We start from the raw sequence: 24349 nt of genomic DNA on the forward strand, positions 1-24349 counted from the left end.
CTGTGATAAATGACAAATGAATTGTGAGATTGTGAAATGATGTCGATGTTAATTAATGAGATTCTGATGTCTGCCTGTGCGGCACATTAGCCTTAAGTGTAGCAAGGCTATTACTCATTACGTGTAACCAATCAGATAGTGCTGTGGGTGCAACATTGAGAGAAACTACAGTGGTGACCGTGAATATATTATAAGATCTTACAATATAATAGTTTTATAAAATAAATGCAATTAATATATTTAAATTGACCTTGTAGTTGCCGAGCTATATTCCTGAAATTATGGGCCTCAGAAAGAGGCCCAGTGAAGAGGAGGTTTTAAAGATAAAAATGAAAAGATATTTTAATCTGCTCATTCAAAATGAATAATACTCTGTAACTTGATTAGCATTACTACAATGCAGGAGATGGAGGTGGATATCTGGCATGGAGGGTTTAATTTGTTCAAAAGAAAGCATCAGTGGGACAAAAGAAGACCCTCTATCAGTCAAACACTTACAGGTGTGTAAATTTGTTCAAATGTCATTTACGTTTGAATAATTATATGTAAACTAGTTTAAAGGTGGTCTTTTTAGCCTTTTACTATTTTGATATCTTTTGTATTTACTTTACTCTTCTACTTTGTATTTAATCTGTGTCTGAACTGAACTAAATATTTTTATCTTGTGACAAAACCGCACATATGGACATCCTTACAGGGTTTCCAAACCTTGTTACTTAACACTTAGGACACAATTTCATATGCTTGTATAGAGTAGACAAACCCAGTCACTGATTTTTAGTCACTGTTACAGGTTGTCCCAAAGCTGACAGAGACCCCTTCTTAGAGGAAAACTGGTTAACCACAGAGAACCTGTGCTGTGAGGCCATTGCACTGATGAAGCATACTGCGGATGAAGCAGTTGCCAAGGCAGGAGGCAATGATCCACAGGTAAGTGGAGTTGGCTTGACGAGGTGGGTGTGGTGGACCAGTAGGAGTGAAGAAGTGTGGACAGGTAGGTATGATGGAAAGGTGGAGTGAGTGGAAATTGACTGAGTGAAATGAGAGAAAGGCATGGCAGTGTCAAAAATTACTGTGACAGTAACATTGTTATTGCAATTTTCAGCATTACCAAATATTATATTTTCCTCATACTGTGCAACCCCATTATCGCCCTTTTTTCATTCCAATTTTATGTGAAGAACACTGTGTATTTTTAGTTATTGTCAGAACTGAGCACAGGAGGTTGGACCCAAAAGCACGACCAGATAGACACGTTCAAAGTTAACACACACAGTTTATTTAACACTTCAAAAATTCTGAATAGAGGTTCCTGGGGAGCTGGCAGGTCCGAAGGAAACAGGCTGGGGATCCAACGGGAGGGGTCAGACAAGAGACGCTGGTCAGGCAGGCAGAGTCAGAACCAGGAATCCAGAGGCAAACTGCACTCAGCTGCCAAACTTTGTGGGCGTGTTTGCGCTGGTATATCATTAGCGCAATATCCTTCGTGAATAGGACGTTAAGACGGAGCAAACTGCGGGTGCAAGTGAAGTGCAATTCAAGGTGCTATCAGCGGCCGCAGTTCATTCTTTGTGAATTCGGCCCTAAATGTGTTAGTATGTATGTAATTTGTAATAGGCTGGTGGTTCAAATACCAACATTTTATCAGTGATTTTGGTATCAGACACTAATGCCAAAAGGCCCTTTCGTAGCAGTATGATAGGCTGCTGGGTGGAGTCGGTGAGTAATGTCGCAGGATGCCACTACTTTGAAATGCTGGCATTAACAATGAAATAATTTTAATTCAAACTATGATCATTTTTTCTAAAACTAACCACATGAGAAAGTGTCCACTTCCTGTGAAAATGGAAGTGTCTTTAGAAAAGACACAATGCAAGTAACAAGCGTAAATTGACACACTATCTCGGAACATTAGCAACAGACATAGGAGGATACCATTGTCATATTTAGACATGAATGGCCAGTGACAAAGCGGCGATACTTCACAAGTTGCAATGAGAATGTTTTTGGTGGTTGGCTATAGTTCTCAAATAGCCAGAATTAATCTTACAGTTTTATTTTAGAGTAGTATTCTTGAACCAGTTTTGTCTTCTCACAGCTGACTACAGTCATGTCCTAAACTGCTCTTCAATGGAAAAGGGCTTCCTGGGATTGCTCTAACAATACGTTCTTTTGGAACACACCCAGTGCCCAAGTGTGCCACATGTGTGCCAAGGGAGCCTGCCCACAAAATGACCAAAAGTGCATTTGGCACGCTCCCGGCGTACTGGGCAAGATGCACCTGACTGCAATCTGGCCACACTGCTTGGTTCACGAGCCCACAGTGTCCTCTTGTGCGTACAGAGCAACAGGTAAAAAGATAAAAACAACAAAGTACTGATAGCTGCTGATTCCAAGGAGAGGGTGGACATTAATGAGACAGCTACATTACTAGCAATTTTTCAGTTTCTCCAGTCCACTAATTCTGTCCTGATGAAGCCACATATGCATCAGTTGGTATACTCGTGAACTGAAGGTTTAATTCCGCTCTAAAGCCATGAAAAATTAGGGCTACTCTGATTGCCCGGGCTATTTCATATCACCAGGGCTGTACAAGCTCTCTGTCTCTCTATCTAGTTTGGAATAACCATAAACATGACATTTTGTGCTTCTAATAAATAATCTCTTGCAAGCTTATTTCATTAACCCTTTATCGGCGAGGGACTGTATTTAGTAATTTCCACACACATCACATATGACGCCCATCCCGTGCCTCAGTGAGGTCAAGAAGCATGTGGTCTTCACCCAGCCAATCAGCAAAGATCACACTACATCACAGAACACATCATTGTGGCATTTGCTCAATCAGCAGAGACGTGGAACACGTCCAACTTCGTGTTTTCTCTGAAGTCGGAAAAAGACGATCATGCGGCTCCACTCACTCTACAGTTACAGTCAAAATATCAAAACCAACCATGGTAAGTTGATGAAACTCACATATTTTATGTTTGAATAGTTGTGCTAAGTGATGAAATATGTGTTTTTTTGTGGAGGACTTAGTAAAATGAGTGAAATTACAGCATGGAAAATGCGGGCACCATATTTGATCATACACCCTGTTCACCTAAAAACTAGAGTTAATATGGTATGTCAGTTTTTGGACATGTGCCCGATGCATCTAACAAGCCATACTTAGAGCATCTTTACAAATAAGGCAGTACAACTTAGGAAATGATGTCTTAATGTGACCAAAGGTTTGTATAACACTATACAGTGATTCAGAGAGAATTTTAACCCATTTCTAGAATTTTTCAAGCTATAGTGAATATGAGTGATTTTTGTCAATTTATGACCTTATAACAGTTGTTTTATGTTTTATTGCATGTGTTTATTTTTTTTAGCAAGTGTCTACTTGTTTTATGGCAAGAAGAGGGAGACTGTTGTCATGCCAGGCCACCCTGCCATCATAAAGACGAGGAGGAGGATGACGATGTGGCAGACCCTGACTTCGTCCCACCCGCTCACAACCAGGACATTCCAAACCCAAGTGACATGGGCCCCTCTGCCAAGAGGAAGCGCATGCAGCCTGCAGTGGAGGTACTCCAGGACAGCGACAGTTACAGTGAGGACAATGATGATGATGATAATGAGCAGCCAGCACCACAAGCCAAGAGGCCCAGCAAACCCAGTAAGTCAGCACCCAGGCCAACCACCTGGCAAAGTTGACCTGAACGACACAGCCCTGCCTGAATACCAGCACTTCCCCCCTGACTACATTGAAACCCCTTTTCAGTAACTTTACGAGGTACTTGATGCCAAAATCATCACATACCAAACCAACTTATGTCAGAAGGACATCAACACCACTTTCACCACCAATGAGGATGAAATAATGATTTTTCTGGCCATCCTCATCTATATGGGGGTTGTTGAGCTCCCATCTGTTGAAAAATACTGGGCCATGGAGACAAGTTGCCAACCTGATGTCATCAAAGATGTTCAGGCTGCTGAAAAGGGTTATCCACTTCAGTGACAACACCGAGATCCCTGGCACCAGTGAGTGCTTCTTCAAAGTCTGGCCACTGTTCAGCTTCCTCGCTACTGCCTTCAGACGTGAGCCAAAGACATCCAAGGAGTCTGTGGATGAGGTGATGGTTGCTTACAAAGGGAAGACAGCTGGCAACCTGAGGCAGTATATCAAGAACAAGCAAGACAAGTTAGGTTTTAAGTTGTTCTTCATCCATGACATGGTGCTACACCAGGGCAAGACTACCCTGGAGGCTCATGATGTCCCCCTGACACCTGAACAAAAAGCCTCTGGTGCCAGCAGCCAGATTTTTTCTGTCCTGGCCAGTATCATGTCCTTCCCCACCACCACAACCATCTTTGCTGACAACTTTTTCACCAGCCTAGAGCCAGTGCGGTACCTCTAAGACCAGAACTGCAGGTACACGGGGACAGCCAGGGATAATAGAATCAGAAAGCCTCCATTCAAGTCCATCAATGAGATGGAGAAAAAGGCTGTCCCTCGTGGTACATGTGACTATGTCACCAGTGATGATGGGATACTGGCAGTTAGGGGGAAGGACAACAAAACGATCACTCTGCTGTCAACAGAAATGGGGGTGGAGCCGATGTCCTCAGTCATCAGGTACTGCAGTGAGACCAAGACAAATGAGCCTGTGAGCTGTCCAGATGTCATCAGGAGTTATAATGCCAACATGGGGGGCACTGATAAGAGTGACATGAAGTCCAAGAGGTGGTACCTGCGGCTGATTGCGTACGCCATTGATGTCAGCCTCACAAATGTCTTAATAAAGACAGAACAGCCTGCTGAATGAACACAACTAATGTCTCCTGTCTCTGCTCCTCCTGCGTAAAACAGGACATTACATACAGTAAGTTGGACCAGATGGCTGGAGAGGCTCCCGGACAGACATGGCAAATCCCAATGCATAATGATGATGACATGGGAATGTCTGGTGCAGGCCCCTGTCCGTGAGGTCCCAGGGGTGGTTGGGGACATGGAATCCAAGTGGTCCATGTTCAAAGCCTCCATTGTGGAGGCGGCAGCTAAAAGCTGTGGTCAGAGGGTTGTTGGTGCTATTCATGCTGCCAATCTAGGAACCCAGTGGTGAACATCAGCGGTGAAGGTGGCCGAGGGGCTGGAGAAGGAGGCCCTTCAGGCTTGGTTGGCCTTGGAATCTCCTGAGGCAGCAGATGGGTACCGGTTAGCCAGATGGGCTCCAGCTTCTACGATAGCTGAAGAAAAAACCCAGGTGTGGGGGGAGTTTGTGGAGGCTATGGAGACTTTTGGTTGGCCTTAAAAAAGTTTTGGCAAACCGTTACATGCCTTAGGAAGGGAAAGCAGGGCTTGTCTCAAGCTGTGCTCAGCAGGGGAGGATAACTGCTGACCCGAACTGGGGATATCATCAAGGAGGAGCACTTTGAGGAACTCCTGAACCCGACCATCATGTCCTCCATCGAGGAGGCAAAGTCTGAAGACTTGGGGGAACCCTTGTCCTTATCCCTGGCAGAGGTCACTGTGGTAGTCAAAAAGCTCCCCAGTGGCCCTACTTTAACGATATACAGCACATGGTCGAAGTGCATGGTACAATTTAGGATGTGTCCATCTCCACATTTTCTTGTTCAATATTGCTAAACCAGGGCACAAAGTAAGGCACAAGGGGCAAAGGAGCATTTACATTCTGGGAATTGGAGAAGCAAGCAGTTTTCTGTTGAGACTAATGCTGTAAGAGCAGCAATGCCACTGCTGCACATATTTTTAAGCAGCAAAACCAAAACTGTAGTTACAAAACTTTTAGTTTTTGAAATAATCAATATTACATTGTTCCTCATACATAAATGTGCACTAGGGGTGCTTTCATCACAATATGATATATTTATCTTTGGACACTGACACAATATTTGCCAATATCACAAAGTCTGCCACGACACTATTTTGATTAGATTTAATTCAGGGGCCTGGAATGGATATGTGACGATATCATATGCCCATTTAACACAGTCATTTTCAGAGGAAACTGTCACCCCTCTCCATTTTACTTTTGGTCATAAAAGATCAAAACAACACATATAATTGTAACTGCTTAAAGCAACTCTTACCTTTCTTGCATTTCACACAGCACTTAGAAAAAATTTGAACATCCACAACTCCCGCCTCCCTTCAAAGTCCCATCCTCCTCCTCCTCCTGCAACTCCACCTCTCTCCAAAGGCCCACTCCCCCCTCCTCCATTACGTCCTCATTACATCTATGATAGACGTAGACGTTGGCATGGTAATGTTAGATACATGGAAGAGGAGGGCGAGTGTAACGTTACAAATGCATTCCCAGAGTTTTAAAACTCAGCCGGAGTCAGTGATGACTGATGAGTTTTAGAATAAGGTTACAGTGCTAACATTAGATAATAATGTTAACATTACTAGTCAGTAGAAACGCACAAGGAAGATAACATTAATGTTTCAGAGGCTATGGTTCAGTAGGCTAATGTCAGCCATTAGCAACTGGGTGCTGTGTTGTCATATATAACATTATGAACTGAACTTCTTTGTCATTTTTACGCACAGCACAAAAACCGAACTGACATTTTGCATACCCCAAGCAAAAAGAAACAAAACATTTAAAAACTATTTGTGTAACATACAAGAAAGAACATATAGTGCAATAGTAATATGAAAAGGGTCGACATTTCACTGTCAAAAACTCCACATCCTGAGAGCAGAACTGGGAGATCCTCTTCACATCACAGCACCATGAATTGTTTGTGTATACACCACAGAGCTTACCAGATGATGCAGCCTCCCTGTCTGCTCTATGCAGTGTTAGCCCCGTTAGCTCAACACCGGAGTCTGATATGTTACCATTCATCCATGTCTCAGTGAACACAAGGACGCAGCAGTCCCTCACTCCTCAGTGTCGGATGTAATCCATTTTGTGTCCAGCGAGCAGACATTCACCAGAAGGCCTCTGGGAACAGCTGGTTTGATGAGGTTAGCTGTTAGCATAGAGCTAACCCCTCCTCTTCCGCGTCCCATCACAGCGCTGCCGCTGTCTTCCCTTCGAGACAGCTCCAGGCAAAACCATGGTCATCTCAGGTTGCTAGTTTATATCCACAAGCATCCCTGTTACTAGTTTACATTCACAAGCGTCTGTTAAGTTCCGGTTTTGTTTGAACACCAAAGCAAATACTGATGCAGGTAAGTAACAAAAAAAAAGGTTTATTAATAACACGAAAAAACAAAAGAGCAGGCAGTGGAGGCAGGGAGCTGGCTGACTCGTAGAATATTCACTGAAGGATGGATTGAAAAAACTCAGGCACACGGTGAGGCACAAAGGACGACCTGAGCACAACAGGAAAAAACCACAGGTAAGTTCAAAAGAACTCTAGCAACACTAGAAGAACAGGCAGCAAAAATACGGCTATGCAACAAGTTAATCACAAGATACAAAATGTAAGAACACAGAGCTCTACCGAACATGACGGAATTATCTGGCAGCATAGTGGAGTGAAGACTAAGCTTCTGTAGACAGGAAGATGAGGTGAGTGAAGACAGGTGTGCCTCATCTGCTGCTGCAGGAGAAGCCAGCCACACCCCCTGACACACACATGCACTGCACAACAGAAAAGAGGGGAGGGAGAGAGAGCAAACACAAAAACATACCACAGGAACCAAAATCATCACAGCGGGGGTTACGCGAGCAGTTACGTCTGTTGGAGGCCTCCACGTGGGGAAGACAGACAGGACAGGAGAAAACGTTTTCTTAGACCCATATGAGAATGGTATAATTATGAGTTTTTATTTCTGGTGGAATTCACTTACATTTCAGTGTGCCATCAGCTTATTAATAGCATTTTAACTTAAACAAAGAAAAATGTAAAATTTGGGGCGCCGGTAGCTTAGTGGATAGTGCCAGCGCCCCATGTACAGAGGCAATGCCTTGCTGCAGCGGTCACAGGTTCAACTCCGGCTTGCAACCATTTGCTGTGTGTCACCCCCCCACTCTCTCTCTCACCCCATTTCACTCTGTCCTGTTCATTAAAGGCAAAAGCCCAAAAAAATAATCTTTAAAAAGAAAAGTGTAAAATTTCCAGAAAGGTAAGTGTTGCTTTAAGTGCAGTGAAGTTTACTTTAAATTGACTCCACTAACACATTAAACAAGCACATGGGATAGGTTAGTGTAGAGGACATTTTGCCACAGAGCACTTTCTGGGATACATATTTTCATCATATCCTAAACTATGATATTTTTCCTAAAACTTAAGGACCAGTTTAAAGCCCTGAAAGCAAGCCTCTCCAGTCATAGAACATGGATTAACAGCAACACTATTTATCAAAAGTATAAATTTCAGCTCAGTAATACCTGTCGAGGTTCATAGACTAAAAGGTTGTTTTTTGCTAGTTACCCATTATAAGCTTAAGCACTTTTACACTGCATAAATTAGCCTAGCGGCTAGCAGAGTTTTCCTCTCCTCATAGCTTAACAAATGAAATGTGTTATTTATACTTTGTCTTACTCATTGGTTTCTGAAACTTATGACCAAACAGCATGGTTGAATTTTAGGCTACATGCACATTTTTTTTCAGCATAACATTGTTGAAACAGAGCAGCTAATGTTGCCATAATGAGAAGTATGCATCTCACTCTGCGTACTTATCATTAAGTTACCATAATGAGAAGTATGCAGAGTGAGATGCCCAGTCAGGCAGGCAACTTAACATATGACATGCTTTTTCTGTTGACCCGCATTTTCTCTGACATACAAAATATTTCCACACTGCTGATTTATTCCCAAGTTAATGTTATCCTCAGTGCTGTTTGACAGTGACACAGACTTTTAAAATATTATTATATTATTATGTTATATTAACATTATTATTACCTCTTGAAGAGTTCAAACAACTAATTTGTATCTTCTCCGTTTGTATTGATTCTGCATCCAAATCAGCCTGTTGAATCAAAGCTTTGTACTTTTCCTTTTGTGTTAACTAAGCATACCATATCATCTAGCATGTATTCAATATAGCATTGCATAGTCACTTTGATGTTCCCTGGGTCAAAGAGTGGACCCTGATGAGGAGCAGAGTATCACCCCGGAATCTGAGACTGAAAGCATACCTGTTTTAAATTGCAACTTCAGGATTAAACTTCACACTGGTTGGCACTAAACCTTCCTTTGGTCATCCCAGAGATGGGACCAAGTCACACATGTGCAAGTCTCAAGTAAGTCTCAAGTCTTAACATTCAAGTCTCAAGTAAGTCCCAAGTCATTTTTTCTTGGGCAAGTCAAGTCAAGTCACAGGTTATGTCAAGTCAAGTCAAGTCCTGTAATAGGTCAAGTCAAGTCCAAGTCAAGTCACCTTATTATTGTAATTTTACCTGCAGAATCTGATCTTAATAAAGTGAAAAGACAAGATATAAGTAACTGTCAGTAAACATTGACTTCATTGCTGCAATGTTTACTTTGCAGAGACGACCCCCATGCGCGCGCGCACACACACACACACACACACACACACACACACACACACACACACTAACACTAACCAAGGCAGCGGCCAAAATCACCCGTTTAGCTCAATTAACCCTGTGTTGCTCGTTTTCTGGGGTTAATGTTAGCAAATAAATTAAAAACAAGTTCCACCAAACTGAGCCACCCCCCCACCCCCGTATTGTATCAAGCTAACTTTAGCTAACTACCGACTAACCAGATAATATTAGCTAATTGACAAGCACTGACTGGGCAGAATGGCTCTTCAAATGACGAACAAAGTTTGAAGTTGTCATCTGGCTGTCCGAGATGTTTATGCCGCATGTCTTGCACTGTGCTGTTCGTCTTTTGCCATAATAATGGTAATTCTGAAAGCCGAAGACGATGACTCTCGGTACCCCTCCCGCTGACATGTTGATGCCTATCTGATATAAGAGGGCCTGTTTCTCCAATAAACACGTAAGGTACGTAGCGAGGGCATGACTGTGTCATGGTTTGAGTTTCTGTTGGGCACTTCCTGTTTTATTTTGTAGTCTTGTTTCCCCTTGTGTGTCTTTGTTGTCTTTACTTCCTGTCTTTGTCTTTTTCCCGCTCTTTTTTGATCACTGATTCTGTCCACCTGTTTGCTGACCCACCTGTGTCTGATTAGTTTGTCTATTTAGTCCCTGTGTTTCTCTGTGTCTTTGTCAGTTCGTGTGTTGTTTTTGGGTGTGAGTTCCTGAGCCTTTCCAGTGTTTTTTTCCAGTGTTTTTGGACTCCTTCGTGTTTGCTGTTTGGATTTCCACCTTGTTTTCTGGACCTTTTGTGCTTTGAAGTAAGCCTGTGCCTGTTACTTTTTATTTTGTTATTAAATCACTGTTTGAACTCTGCCCCGCTGTGTTAAGTCTGCTTTTGGGTCCACCTGCCTAGTTGTATTTTGACTCACACCGTAACAGACTGATTGACAGGGTAGTGATCCAATCATGACAACGCCATTCCCAGCCTGCGCTCCTACCGGGTAATCAACAATATTTTTTAAATTAATTTATTAATTTTATATTCTAACCGAAAACATGATGTGAATAACACTCAAGTCATTCAAGTCATCGTGTCTCAAGTCAAGTCCCGAGTCTTTAACTTCTAAGTCCGAGTCAAGTCTCAAGTCTTATTTTTTTTCAAGTCAAGTCACAAGTCATCAAAACAGCGACTCAAGTCAACTCGAGTCCAAGTCACAGTGACTCGAATCCCCATCTCTGGGTCATCCTCCATGAGTCCTGAATGGCTGTTTGTTCTAGTAAACAGGAAGGTTAGGGAAGGTTCTCAGTTCTCAGTGGAGGGAATGAAATTCTTGACACTTTGTGCTACACTGTCATCATTTCTGTATTGACCTATAAGTGTGTGGCAAATAACAAACCTACCATGAATAAGAAAAAAGAGAGAGACATAGAACATCTAAAAAAATGCATCCATTCTACACTGAACAAAAATATAAACGCACCACTTTTGTTTTTGCTCCCATTTTTCATGAGCTGAACTCAAAGATCTAAAACATTTTCTATCCACACTAAAGACCATTTCCTCACAAATATTGTTCACAAATCTGTCTAAATCTGTGTTAGCGAGCACTTCTCCTTTGCCGCAATAATCCATCCCACCTCACAGGTGTGGCATATCAAGATGCTGATTAGACAGCATAAATATTGCACAGGTGTGCCTTAGGCTGGCCACAATAAAAGGCCACTCTGAAATGTGCAGTTTTATCACACCGCACAATGCCACAGATGTCCAAGTTTTGAGGGAGCGTGCAATTGGCATGCTGATTGCAGGAATGTCCACCAGAGCTGTTGCCTGTGAATTGAATGTTCATTTCTCTACCATAAGCCATCTCCAAAGGCGTTTCAGACAGTTTGGCAGTACATCCAACCGGCCTCACAACCACAGACCACGTGTAACCACACCAGCCCAGGACCTCCACATCCAGCATGTTCACCTCCAAGATTGTCTGAGATCAGCCACCCGGACAGCTGCTGCAACAATCGGTTTGCATAACCAAAGAATTTCTGCACAAACTGTCAGAAACCGTCTCAGGGAAGCTCATCTGCATGCTCATCGTCCTCATCGGGGTCTCGACCTGTCTGCAATTCGTTGTCGTAACCAACTTGAGTGGGCAAATGCTCACATTCGATGGCGTCTGGCACGTTGGAGAGGTGTTCTCTTCATGGATGAATCCCAGTTTTCACTGTTCAGGGCAGATAGCAGACAGCATGTGAGGCGTCGTGTGGGGGGGCGGTTTGCTGATGTCAACGCTGTGGATCGAGTGGCCCATGGTGGCGGTGGGGTTATGGTATGGGCAGGCGTATGTTATGGACAACGAACACAGGTGCATTTTACTGATGGCATTTTGAATGCACAGAGATACCGTGATGAGATCCTGAGGCCCATTGTTGTGCCATTCATCCACGACCATCACCTCATGTTGCAGCATGATAATGCACGGCCCCATGTTGCAAGGATCTGTACACAATTCCTGGAAGCTGAAAACATCCCAGTTCTTGCATGGCCAGCATACTCACCGGACATGTCACCCATTGAGCATGTTTGGGATGCTCTGGATCGGCGTATACGACAGCATGTTCCAGTTCCTGCCAATATCCAGCAACTTCGCGCATTGCGCCATTGAAGAGGAGTGGACCAACATTCCACAGGCCACAATCAACAACCTGATCAACTCTATGCGAAGGAGATGCGTTGCACTGTGTGAGGCAAATGGTGGTCACACCAGATACTGACTGGTTTTCTGACCCCCCCCCAATAAAGCAAAACTGCACATTTCAGAGTGGCCTTTTATTGTGGCCAGCCTAAGGCACACCTGTGCAATATTCATGCTGTCTAATCAGCATCTTGATATACCACACCTGTGAGGTGGGATGGATTATCTCGGCAAAGGAGAAGTGCTCACTAACACAGATTTAGACAGATTTGTGAACAATATTTGTGAGGAAATGGTCTTTAGTGTGGATAGAAAATGTTTTAGATCTTTGAGTTCAGCTCATGAAAAATGGGAGCAAAAACAAAAGTGGTGCGTTTATATTTTTGTTCAGTGTACATCAAATATCACTTAGCAAGGAACATCATAAAGTTATTTGCTTATTAAAGATTAACAACATTAAACTTCTTCAGCTTGACACCAATGAACTTGAAACATTCACACTTGCAATAATTTAACAAATAAAATACAAATACTGTGCTGGTGAGAAGAAATAAAAGAAGTGGGAAATTATGGAACAGAAAGATGATCTTGCATATAACCTTCCTCAGTCACCTAGGGGAGCTGGGGCACCCATACTGATTTGGCTCTATTTGCAGCCTTCCCACAAAAATACTAGCCTGGTGAAACCATCCTAATCTCGCAAGCTCATATTCTATTTCGCTCCACAGATCAGTCAGGCCATGCCATCATAAAGGCACATTCTGGCATCGGTTAAAGCTTACCGGGCCAATCACAACCGTTTATTACTTTGGGGCGGGTTATTTGAAATCACGTCATCAGAATAGGAGGGACAAGGAGCGGAGTGAATGCATTTCGCAAACAACCAACATGGCTACTGATTTTGAAACTGCAATGGTAAATGTGTTGAAAGAACTGGAATGTACATTTTCTTTAAAAGTAGAGCAAACGGCTGCACTGAAAGCTTTTATTGAAAAAAAGGATGTGTTTGCCATCCTTCCTACAGGGTTTGGTAAAAGTTTAATTTACCAACTGGCTCCGTTGATCGGGAAAAAGATGGGACTCAGTGAAAACCCAGTGGCTATTGTTGTTTCTCTGTTAGTTGCTCTCATGGAGGAGCGGGTCAGGGAAGCGACCAAGCTGGGAATCATAGCCATGCAACTTGGAGTCCACAGTGAGGAGGAAATCCGCAAAGACGGCAACACTCTTTCACAGACATCATCACAGCTCAGCTCCGCTGCACTTGCTTGCTGGTCTGTTTACAGTTGTGTTGTGCCAGCCTACGTCACACGTTTCATTTACTCTGATTGGTTTTCCATCTTTCCAATTGCGTGAAGGGGCACTTTGAGTAACGGCTGTTCATACCGCCCCTCGGGAATAGAGGAAATGTACACTCTGGGCTACAAAAATACTGCCGCATTATAAGAAAGACCTGTCAACAGTCCTGTCCTGTTTGCAGGAATTCACAGATGCACACCACAAGTGTGTATTCATGCATGTTTGTATTTTTGCACTTCAAATTAAAGTGATACTGAAGAAAGATTTCAGTACAATTTCCAGTTGTGGTAATTTATATTCAAACTACACCGTGCTACCACACTTCATCTGGTGAAAAATACCCCAGGAGGAAGCACTGATCAATCATCATGCCACAGAGAGACTGCAGGTGACATGCTTGCCAGGTGAACCTTAAAATATACATGCAGCCATATATCATGCGCATGATAGGTACATTAGAGAGGGGCACAGGAGTGCGGAAAAGTCAGTGTCGAATCAGTCCACTGTCACACACTCTGTCAAAAACACACAGTGCATTTCCTGCTGGCCATGAGTGTTTGGCTGACTGAGAAAATATGATAAATATGAGTTTCATTCACATACACTCATGTAGAGTAAAGCTATACATTTAGTCCTGCACTGTTGGGGAAAGTACCCACAAAGACACATCACATCAGACTCACAAACACATGGGTAACTGAAATGTACCCCTGAACAGCCAAAATAAAGTCATACTAACAAAAAAACGTTTTTGGTCATCTCAGAGTGGAAAGAAATGCATATTTATTTTTTCATTGCACATCTTCTCTGCATCACCACAATACTTAAATATGAAACATTGTTATGATAAACACAACCAAATTTGGCTGCCAGTTCAGTTCATGTGATTTTCACTTCACTTAGTCAGGATGTGCTGCCAGGATTTGAAATACACACAGAAATTATTCAAACCTCTTGTTTCATGTAGTTAATTAGATTACAAGACAATAGAAAGTAAGAAGTGACTTAACTGTGAAATATTCAGAATTAAATTATACAAAATAAACAATATACGAAATGCACAGTTTAAATGCAATAATGTATTTCTGTCCAAAATCCAGTAAATCATATTCATCATATACACACATATACATACTGTGTACAACATCACATTTGTGCAATGTGTTCTTATCCCAGGTCTTCACATACCGTCATTTTCTCATGACCCTCACGTGCAATACCAACACCAAAGGCACTTTTTTGATCCATAGTCCAATTGATATAAAACTATTTAAAAAAAATCATTTGACATGTATTTAGTAAGTATAACTAGAGATAAATGAATATTTAACACAGGACACAGTATTGTTACTTGTCTTTAGAGACAAGAGCCTTACCAAAAAAATAACTAAATAAATAACAGACATATTTTTGCAGTTTCAAGCTCTCTTTTTCTTTAAATATTGTAGGTAGAGAACAGCTAATTAATACTACTTGTTATATAAATTAGGGCCAGTCGATGTGGATCAACAATCATATATTTGTATTTTAGTCTGAATGGCAATGCCCAATGTAAATCTCAGTATTTCTTAAAATGTGGGCAGTTGTAAATCAAAGCCACATGGGAGATGCTACAATAACTTTCATGAAAACAGACAGATCAAAATCAGATACAAAGATAAGGTTTCCTTCCATCATTAAAAATATACTGCAGCGAAACATTTCAACAAAAAAATAAAATAAATAGAAGGGAAGTTAGGGCAGCACGGTGGTGTGGTGGTTAGCACTCTCGCCTCACAGCAAGAGGGTTGCCGGTTCGATCCCGGGCGTGGGAGCCCTTCTGTGCGGAGTTTGCATGTTCTCCCCGTGTCAGCGTGGGTTCTCTCCGGGCACTCCGGCTTCCTCCCACAGTCCAAAGACATGCAGATTGGGGACTAGGTTAATTGGTAACTCTAAATTGTCCGTAGGTGTGAATGTGAGCGTGAATGGTTGTTTGTCTCTATGTGTCAGTCCTGCGATAGTCTGGCGACCTGTCCAGGGTGTACCCTGCCTCTCGCCCGATGTAGCTGGGATAGGCTCCAGCCCCCCCGCGACCCTCAAGAGGATGAAGCGGTTAGAAGATGAATGAATGAATGAATGTTTGTGTCCATACCAGCACTCAGAGCCAGTGTACATATTATGTATGCAGTTAGTGCCAGAGGAGGAGGAGAATAAGGGAAAAGTGCACCATAAAAGAATTAGATTTATAATCTGCTACATAAGCATAGGAGTGAACTATTAAATGTGATTTAATTAAAGAGTTTCATAGGAATGGGAATGATCAGAGGCTTGGTCTCCATACACTGCTGGCAGGTGTGGAAGGATTGTTTTGGCACTGAAGGAGGAGGAGGAGGCCTCTGTCAACACATCTCTCAGGCATAAAGCACAGGGGATGGTCTGAGAGCAGGCAGCCCCCCTATTTCCTTCAACTGCTCACACTGATTGTTCTTTGAATTAACTGGTATACTGTTTGTACACACAAGGAGATTAAACTATCCACTGACTAATGCGAATGCGTTGAAAAGAGTTGTTATGCTGTATCATTAATATAAATATTATTTATCCTAAAACAGATCAAGTTTTTTTTTTGTTTTTTTTTGTTTTGCCTCAGATCACAGCATCTGCAAATACACAGCAAAAAAGGGAAAAAAATTCTTAATTATAAAATGATATTAAACATTTTCAAGATAAAATATGTCTCAAAGTTAGCTGTCAATATTAATATTGAGCAATTCTTGTTGGTATTAGGACATACTTTGTGTGCCATCATAAGCCATAATTCTTAGCCTTGTCCTCTTCATTGTAATTCATGTATTTGACTTACTGCTCTGTAACAGTAACGTTGCTCTAGATTTAAGACAATCACACACTTTAAAGACTGAATAAAAATTCAAACGAGTCTTGCATTAAACCAACAAGTATTGGTATGCGAATGCAGAAGTAAACTAGCAGCTTTGACAAACTAGCAGTGTATGAAAGGAGTAACCCCTGTGGTGATCCCTTGGATGCATTTCAATGCAGCGTTGACAGCTCTGCACAAGTGTAATGATGCAATCTGATTTATTTTAGAGGTTAAATCTCTTGTTGAAACTAACTGAATACCCCTCTAAACCAGTATTTATTTATTGGGGGAGAAATTATTGTTCATAACACTTTAAAACATGTTGTACAATCTCATTAGTCAGTGTATTCTTTTGAATGCCAGCTTCTCCCTACAATTGAACTGAATGCTCATTATTTAGCTTGTGAGTTAGAAGTTTCCTAACTAGCTCAGGATTACATTTTGTAGATGCTGAAAATCCTGTAGATTACAATCCACGCAAACTTCACTGATTCCGTTTAATGCCGGATCACGCTTGTGTGCTGCAAATATCAAGAAGAATCTGGTGTTATGGATTTCTGTAATGAGGTGTTGATCAGCTTATTCTTTTCTTGGTAACCACACAGCCTCTGTGCCATTACACTGAAGAGAATGTTTCTTTTTTACATTAAAAAGACAGATAGGCCTTAACTGTTCTATATCAACAAAACCTTACTTCTTAGGAATGGCCTTCGCCAAGACCTAGGATTAAGCTTCTTTCTCCATGCTACCCCAATAACCCTCCACTAAAAAGCAGGCAAGACATCCAGAGCATTTTTGTATATGCTGCCCTAGCTTTTTCCCTTGTCCATCTGTTTTTCCTAAGACTTTCTGCTTTCCTTAAAGTTGCTAACCTGGATTTAAAAGTAATTCTGCTGCACATTAATGCCCTCTTTCAAACTATCTAGCCCTCCTCAACTGCCTTCTGAGTTGCCTTTGCACAGACCTAGCAATCTCTTGCTGCTTCCTTGATTTCACCATCTGTAAAGCTAACTTTTTAACTACTTTCCCAAACCACAAACCCTTTCATGCCATGTTCATTAATCAACTCTTCTTCCAACTGTCCCTTTCCAGTGCACCTATCAGATCTAAATTCCCAGTTGCCCATACTGTATGCCTTTCTCATTAGCATAAGGCCAATTTACTTGCAGTCTCTGTCCATCACTCCTCTCTTTCCTTGGCTGCTGACTCTCGCCATTCCCCCTGGCCCTGCTGTTCAGTGCTATGTTTTGCTTCCTCTTCAATGGCAGGAATGCTGCTATCTTGTGAACTCTGGTTTCTAACCTGTCGCTGGACTTCACCTAACTGGTCTGATTGAGTTCTTCAGAGGTACTGATCAATGCAGGGTTCCTGGCCACTTCCCTCTTCACCTGTTTCCAGTCACCTTCTTCTAGCCACAAGGGTATATCTGCAGTTGTCTTTTCTCTATCTCTGATACTGTGGCTTCCACTGAAGTGCCCTGCTCATTGTAAATTCCGTTCCAAGGTGAATAGCTGGGTGTTCTGTCTGTGAGTCATCTTTCACCCCTGCTCTCGTTGACTCTTGGGGTATGCTTTTTTTCTTACTTGTAGTTTTAAATTGTGCAGACTAAAACACTTTGCTGCCACCATCATGGATTGTCAGGTCATGTTGACCCAAGCTGATGCTGGCTATGACAGTTAGCACTATACAGTGAAATGTTTTAGAGGTTGGGCTAGCATTCCTATGGAATCCTAGTATCCATATTAAACACTACAAAGGGAACTTCAAAAACTGAGTTTGGAGAAGGTAAGAAAAGGCTAGAATGGAACTGCAGGGAAGTTCAACTTAGTAAGTAGTGAGTGGTTTTGACATAAAAATAAACAGAAACAGTAAGTTCACAGTGGATTGTAAATGTGTGTGTGCCATGAGAAGGAAAAGAAACACACCACATAAAGACACTAGGGGAAAATGACTTATGATTATAAAAGGATAAGGCATCTGTAGTGAAAGTAGTATTACACAATCTATGTATTCTCATTTACTATAGTTTCCTTAAGTCATAGTTTTTGCCCATAAAGCTCTTGCTTTTGCTGCAGAACAGTTTACTGTTAACTTTTTTCCTTTCAAGTAGGCTGATTTTGTTCCTTGAGTGGCTGAGCCATAAGATAGCAATAGCCTATTGGTCATTTTATGTGTCCATCTATATTTCTATATGTTCATTCATCTAACAGTTTAGTCTAGAGCAAGATACACATAACAGACAGGACTGTCATATAAGATCGGATAATTATTCATGGTCACCAACAGATGATTCCCTAAGTTTAAGTGAGCTCACATGACCTTTCCTCCAGTGTCACTGCCAAGTCAAAATTTACCCTTAACCAAAACTATAGTCTGGAGACTGAAGTTTCCATTAACATACTTTACTGACATTGTAGGCTGCTGCTTTATAATTGCCCATGTTTCAAGACTACAGCCCTAACTTGTAGGCTGCAGTGTATGAGTTTATGGCCTCTCAGATGGTTCTGGTAATCCATGAAGTCTGGTTGCGGAATTATTTAACTGTAGTTTTGTGTACAGTTTCTTCTGTTCTTTTTACAAAGTGAATCCACAACAGACTTAGTGAATCCACTGATGTCATCAGTGATGTTGATGTTGTCCTGGAACATGCTCAAGACTGCATTGTGTAGTGCACACTTTGGTGTGGCTTCTGTTTGGTTTGACTATTTATTAATGTCTTGCACCAGTGGGGGCATATGTTGTAGTTTTTTTTTTTCCTGAGTGCAGGTTGCAATTCAGCTCTTGTTTGTGTGTGGCATATAGCAGTGATCCTGAGTGTTTACTCCTCATGCCTGCCTTGGAGGCTCCTCCACTGTAGATATGAATACTCAGATGGATGCAGATATGGTCTTATTTGGTTATGTGGTTGGGATTGTAGCTGGTGCCCATATTCTCCACCTTTTTTTCTCAGTGTTTACTCTGATATTTACAGCTGAATACCTTGACCAGCCAGGTAGCAGACTCAGGAGAAGAGTGGTGAGTTGATTCCCCCAGGTGAGTTACTCATAGTCATATTTTTTCATATATTCATATATATATTTCATATATTTTTTTATATACTTTATTAATCCCCAAGGGGAAATTATGTATAATTATTATTATATGTTATGACAGTTGTATGTTAATCATCAAAAGTACATGTAATAACATGTAGGACTGGTCCACTTATGTTGTTAATGCATTACACATTTGTAACCCAGTCTGTTCAATTTCATTCTCGGAACCCATCGGCTGTAATCGGCGTCTGACTTCCGGCAGACGGTGATACAGCTGATGGGGGCAGACCCCCGATTTTTTGGCATTCCGGTTTGATTTGGGCAGAGGAGGCGAATTTCCGTTTCCGACTTTCATTTATATATAAGTAAATATGCTGAACCATTGCAATTATGTTCGCCAATTATGTTCCGCCTCGTTAGTTCACCGCACGGACCGTTTAACCTGGCAACAACTGCAGCCGGCTCAAACGTGATTGGTCAATATCACGTGGACTACAAACAGCCTACGACCGGAAGCCAGGGCTCTTCCGCTCTTCTTCCGGAGGCAAGCTCTCCAGGGTTTGCCTACAGACTCTACATTCACTGAAGAGTCTGTATATAGAGACTAGGTCAATTTAAACTGTAAATACTTGAAAACAAAACAGTCATTTTGATTTCTTCTTTTTTTGTCTCAACACATTGAACCAATATTTTCCTCCCCTCCTCTATTGTTACTAACAATAACCTGACACACCAAATAATTGGTTACACAGAACCATCTGCAAAGTGTTGGTTCAAAAAATACTTGTCAAGTGATTGGATGAAGTTTAGCTTCTGTTTTAGGGAGATTTTCGGATGTAGTCCACAAAGGACTGGACGTCTGCTTCCTGCACTTCCTCCCTTCGAGGTACTGTATTTTACAGGTGCTGGAGACAGTGCATCTGCACTGATGAGCTGCTTGCTGAGTATGTGTATTTTGTTAAAGGAGAACATTAGTAGTCACAGCAGCAGAGGGTCGTGTGAATGTCATGCCAAGTAAAAATATATGCAGACACTCACATGAAGAGGTCATTGCTCATGCTTTCTTCTCAACTGCTCATAATATTTTTGTGCACTAGATGGACTTCTGGAGATGAACACATTTGAACATAACTCTTCTGATGTCAGCAACGCGGGTCGACTCTGGCATCTTCAGGGTTGCCTTTACCGTACTTGGGTCAGGGTTGCCTCCCTCAGTGGTAATGCAGTGACAGAAACATAATTTATCTCAGAGAATGCTGTGACACCAGGTGTCATGTTCAACCTGGCCTTTGTGATGCTGATGATATTGTGGTGCAGGACAAAGAACTTTGCCGCCTGAGACCAAAAACAGTGTGATCCACAGCAGTTACTGTAGAATGTGTCTCTACCACTCAACCCTCTTATTCCAAAGTGTGTGGTATACACATTACCAGATTTTCCTAGGCTCTAGCTGTGGGAACAACTACCAAGCCAGCTCACAAATAGCAAGCAAAAGAAAATTATTAATTTATTTAGGTATCACCTAGACCATAAAAAAAACAATCAGTAGTCCATTTTCAGGTTGCCAACAGAAACACTGCTTTGAATTGCTGCACTGATAAAACAGCTTGATTCTTTCATGATGTTTTGGCATGTTTTGTAGTGACACTAATGATAACTCACAGCATTGTGCTGGTTGAAGGAACTTACACAGCAGCTACAATGTTATAACAATATCAATATCCTGGAGGCCATATGCTGTGAGCTTCTTATAAATTTCCTGTCTAATGATGTGGGTTTTGTAATTTGGACCTGTAATGATAGAGTGCACTTAATTTAAAGGTTACTGCCACGAACTAATGCAAAGATTTTATACTGTGGGGTCAGGACCCCAGTTGCTTTACACTGTGCTATGTCATTTTTCCCTTTTGGAAGGCTGTGGAATAGTGCATGGAGAAAAAAAACAATACTGTTGAGCAGCATGGCAAGTGCAGCTTCCATGGTCAGTGAAGCAGCCTTAGTCGATTATAATGGGTATGGGCATGCTGCAGCAGACATGTCACACAGCTTCCATGTCTTGTGTATTTTGGCTGTAACAGGACTCCAAACCCCCACACCTTTCAGCTGATAAACAAACTCACCGAGGAATAATTCCACTTGATTTAAAGTTAAAGTCCCACTGATTGTCACACACCTGAGTGTGTGAAATTTGTTCTCTGCATTTGACCCATCCCCTGAGGGAGCAGTGAGCAGCAGCGGTGCCGCGCCCCGGAATCATGTGGTGATGTTTTGTGAATGTAGCCTCCAAACCTATGTCACCACCATTGTTAACACATTATTAATGAGAAAAAAAACAATTCAATGTAATCCTTGCATAATAAAATTATTGGTTAGACATCCATCCATAGACATCCATTTCTGTTTGTTTATTTGGGCATGACTGAGCCCCTCACCCAATCCCAGGGGTGTCAAACATATGGCCCAAGGGCCAGAACAGGCCTGGCCAAAGGGTCCAATCATGGGTCCAATCACGTATGCACAATTCTACCAGTGGCAAACTTTCTACAGCGCTAGCTAAATGGGTGGTTACAGCGTGCAGGCCGATTGACATCGTCAAGGACCAGGGTCTGCTTGAAGTAATTTGCATCGCATCCAACGACAGTACATATGTGTTGCCAAGAGCCACGACTATAAGCAAGATACACAAATTGTAGGAAGATAAGAAAGCTAAAATGGAGAAGGCGTTGGGGCAGACAGACACGGTGGTGCTCACCGGAGACTACTGGACCTCCCTCAGTAGTCATAATTACCTGAGGGTCACAGCACACTATTTCGACCCACAGTGCGAACTTTAGTCACATGCTTTAACTGTTATGAAGACAGAGGAGAGGCACCACCGACGCACACAATATGAATGCAGCAGCTAGGCAGCTTCCGTTCAAACATATGCCCTGCATCGCACACAGCGTCCACCGAGCCATCACAGTGTCTCTGCACAACAGCCCGTTTGACAGTGCATTGGCTGAATGCAGAAAGGTAGTGGGCCATTTCAAACATAGCCATCAAACGCAGCGGAGCTCGAACAGTAGCAAGTAGCACATCGTCAGAAGAAAGAGTCACTCACACAGGAAGTGCCAACGAGACAGAACAGTACCCTGGAGATGATCAAGCGTGTTCATAGAAATCAAGAACCACTGAGAGATGCGTTGGCCTTACAAGCAACCAACATCACCATGCCAACAACAGCTGAGCTGGATAAGCTGAAGAAGTTGGAGATGGTGCTGAAGCACTGCAGGTAAATTACTAAAACATTTCTTTATAGTATGTTTGGTTTTCAATCAAAGTAGGTCTGTGTCAGAAGTGTGTGTGTGTGTGTGTGTGTGTGTGTGTGTGTGTAAGAGAGAATGTGAGTATGTGAAAGAGGGAGACTAGATGTAACATAGAGAGACAGTGTGTGTGTGTGGTGTGTGTGTGTGTGTGTGTGAGAGAGAGAGAGAGAGAAGAGAGAGAGAGAGAGAACTCACTCATGGGCTGAGTGAATGTACCTAGTTCCTAACTGAAGTGCTTTTCTCTTATTGCAGGTACATAACTGAACTTCTGGGAGGAGAGAAGTTTGTTTCTTGCTCAGTGGTGCTGCCAGCATTGTGTCATCTATCGTGAGTGATGGAGGTCTCTGAGGATAATCCAGTTTATATTATTAAGTTCAAGGAAACCTTCACAACAGACATGGAGCAACGCAAGGAAAAGACCAACATCACGTGGCTGAGGGTTGCAACAGCACTGGACCCAAGGTTTAAGGACCTCAAGTCTCTGAGCAAAGCTGACAGGGCTGAGGTGTGTGAATACTAAAATGAGCATCTAAATAAATTTAAATAAAAACAGGAGATGAAAATCAAGATGTGGTCATTCAAGTTTACACCTAGCCAGGAGGAAGCAATGTTTTGAAGGCACACACCCCTTAATGTGAATCTAAGAGTTCAAACAAAGTTAGTTTCATTGTAAATTTATTTATTTCACAGTGCTTTGCTCCGGGAGAAGGTGAAAGAGAGGGAAAGGCCTGCACAGCCAGACAAACCAGCGACGTCTGAGCCACCTCAGAAGAGATCAGCTCTCATGCTTCTGGCAGAGTCTTCATCTGATGAAGAGGACTGTGTTGAGAAATGTGTGGAGCACGACAAGGCAGAGCCCCCTATTGCCATGGAGGACTGTCCCCAGCAGTGGTGGTCCAAACACAAAGGGGCACACAGCGAGATGGCCTGCCTTGCATGCAAGTACTTGGCAACACCTGCCATATCTGTACCCTGTGAAAGGTTATTTTCACTCTCAGGGCATGTTGTTCAGAAGAAGCGAGCTGTCCTGTCGTCTGAAAATGTAAACAAGCTTGTCTGTTTGAGCAGTTGGCTTAATGCAAAGAAAGAGAAGTAGGCTAATTGGGACCTTAGTGGTGTTTCTATGCCTAACTGCACTATATAGGCTGAGTCCTAGTTCTGCACTATATGTGCACCATTACATGTGCACTTTGTTTGTTTTAGTTTATTTTTTTGTAGGTATGTGACTGACTGGCTGGCTGACTGGCTGGCTGACTGGCTTATTAATGACTGACTGAGTAGCTGCCTACTGATTGACTGGCTACCTGACTGACTGGCTGACTGACTACTGACTGATTGACTAACTTCTCTATATAGGCTGAGTCCTAGTTCTGCACTACATGTGCACCGTTACATGTGCACTTTATTTGTTTGTTTTAATTGTTCCCACGTAGAACATGTTTGTGCATTTGTGTGTATTTTGGACCTGTGTTTTAATGACAACAGAATGAAAAAACTGAATTTCCCCTCAGGGGATTAATAAGGTATACAATACGTATGTGCTTTAATGTTCAAAACACACATTTTATGTCTTGTACTGCTCATTGCTGCAGTACCTCTGTCTGAAACGCTGTGTTTGGGCTTATGTCCCACCTCCCCAGCAGCCCAGCCTGCTCTGACTGGTCAGCTC

The sequence above is a fragment of the Epinephelus fuscoguttatus genome, linkage group LG8 (genome assembly GCF_011397635.1).
Source record: "Epinephelus fuscoguttatus linkage group LG8, E.fuscoguttatus.final_Chr_v1".
Lineage (NCBI taxonomy): Eukaryota > Metazoa > Chordata > Actinopteri > Perciformes > Serranidae > Epinephelus > Epinephelus fuscoguttatus.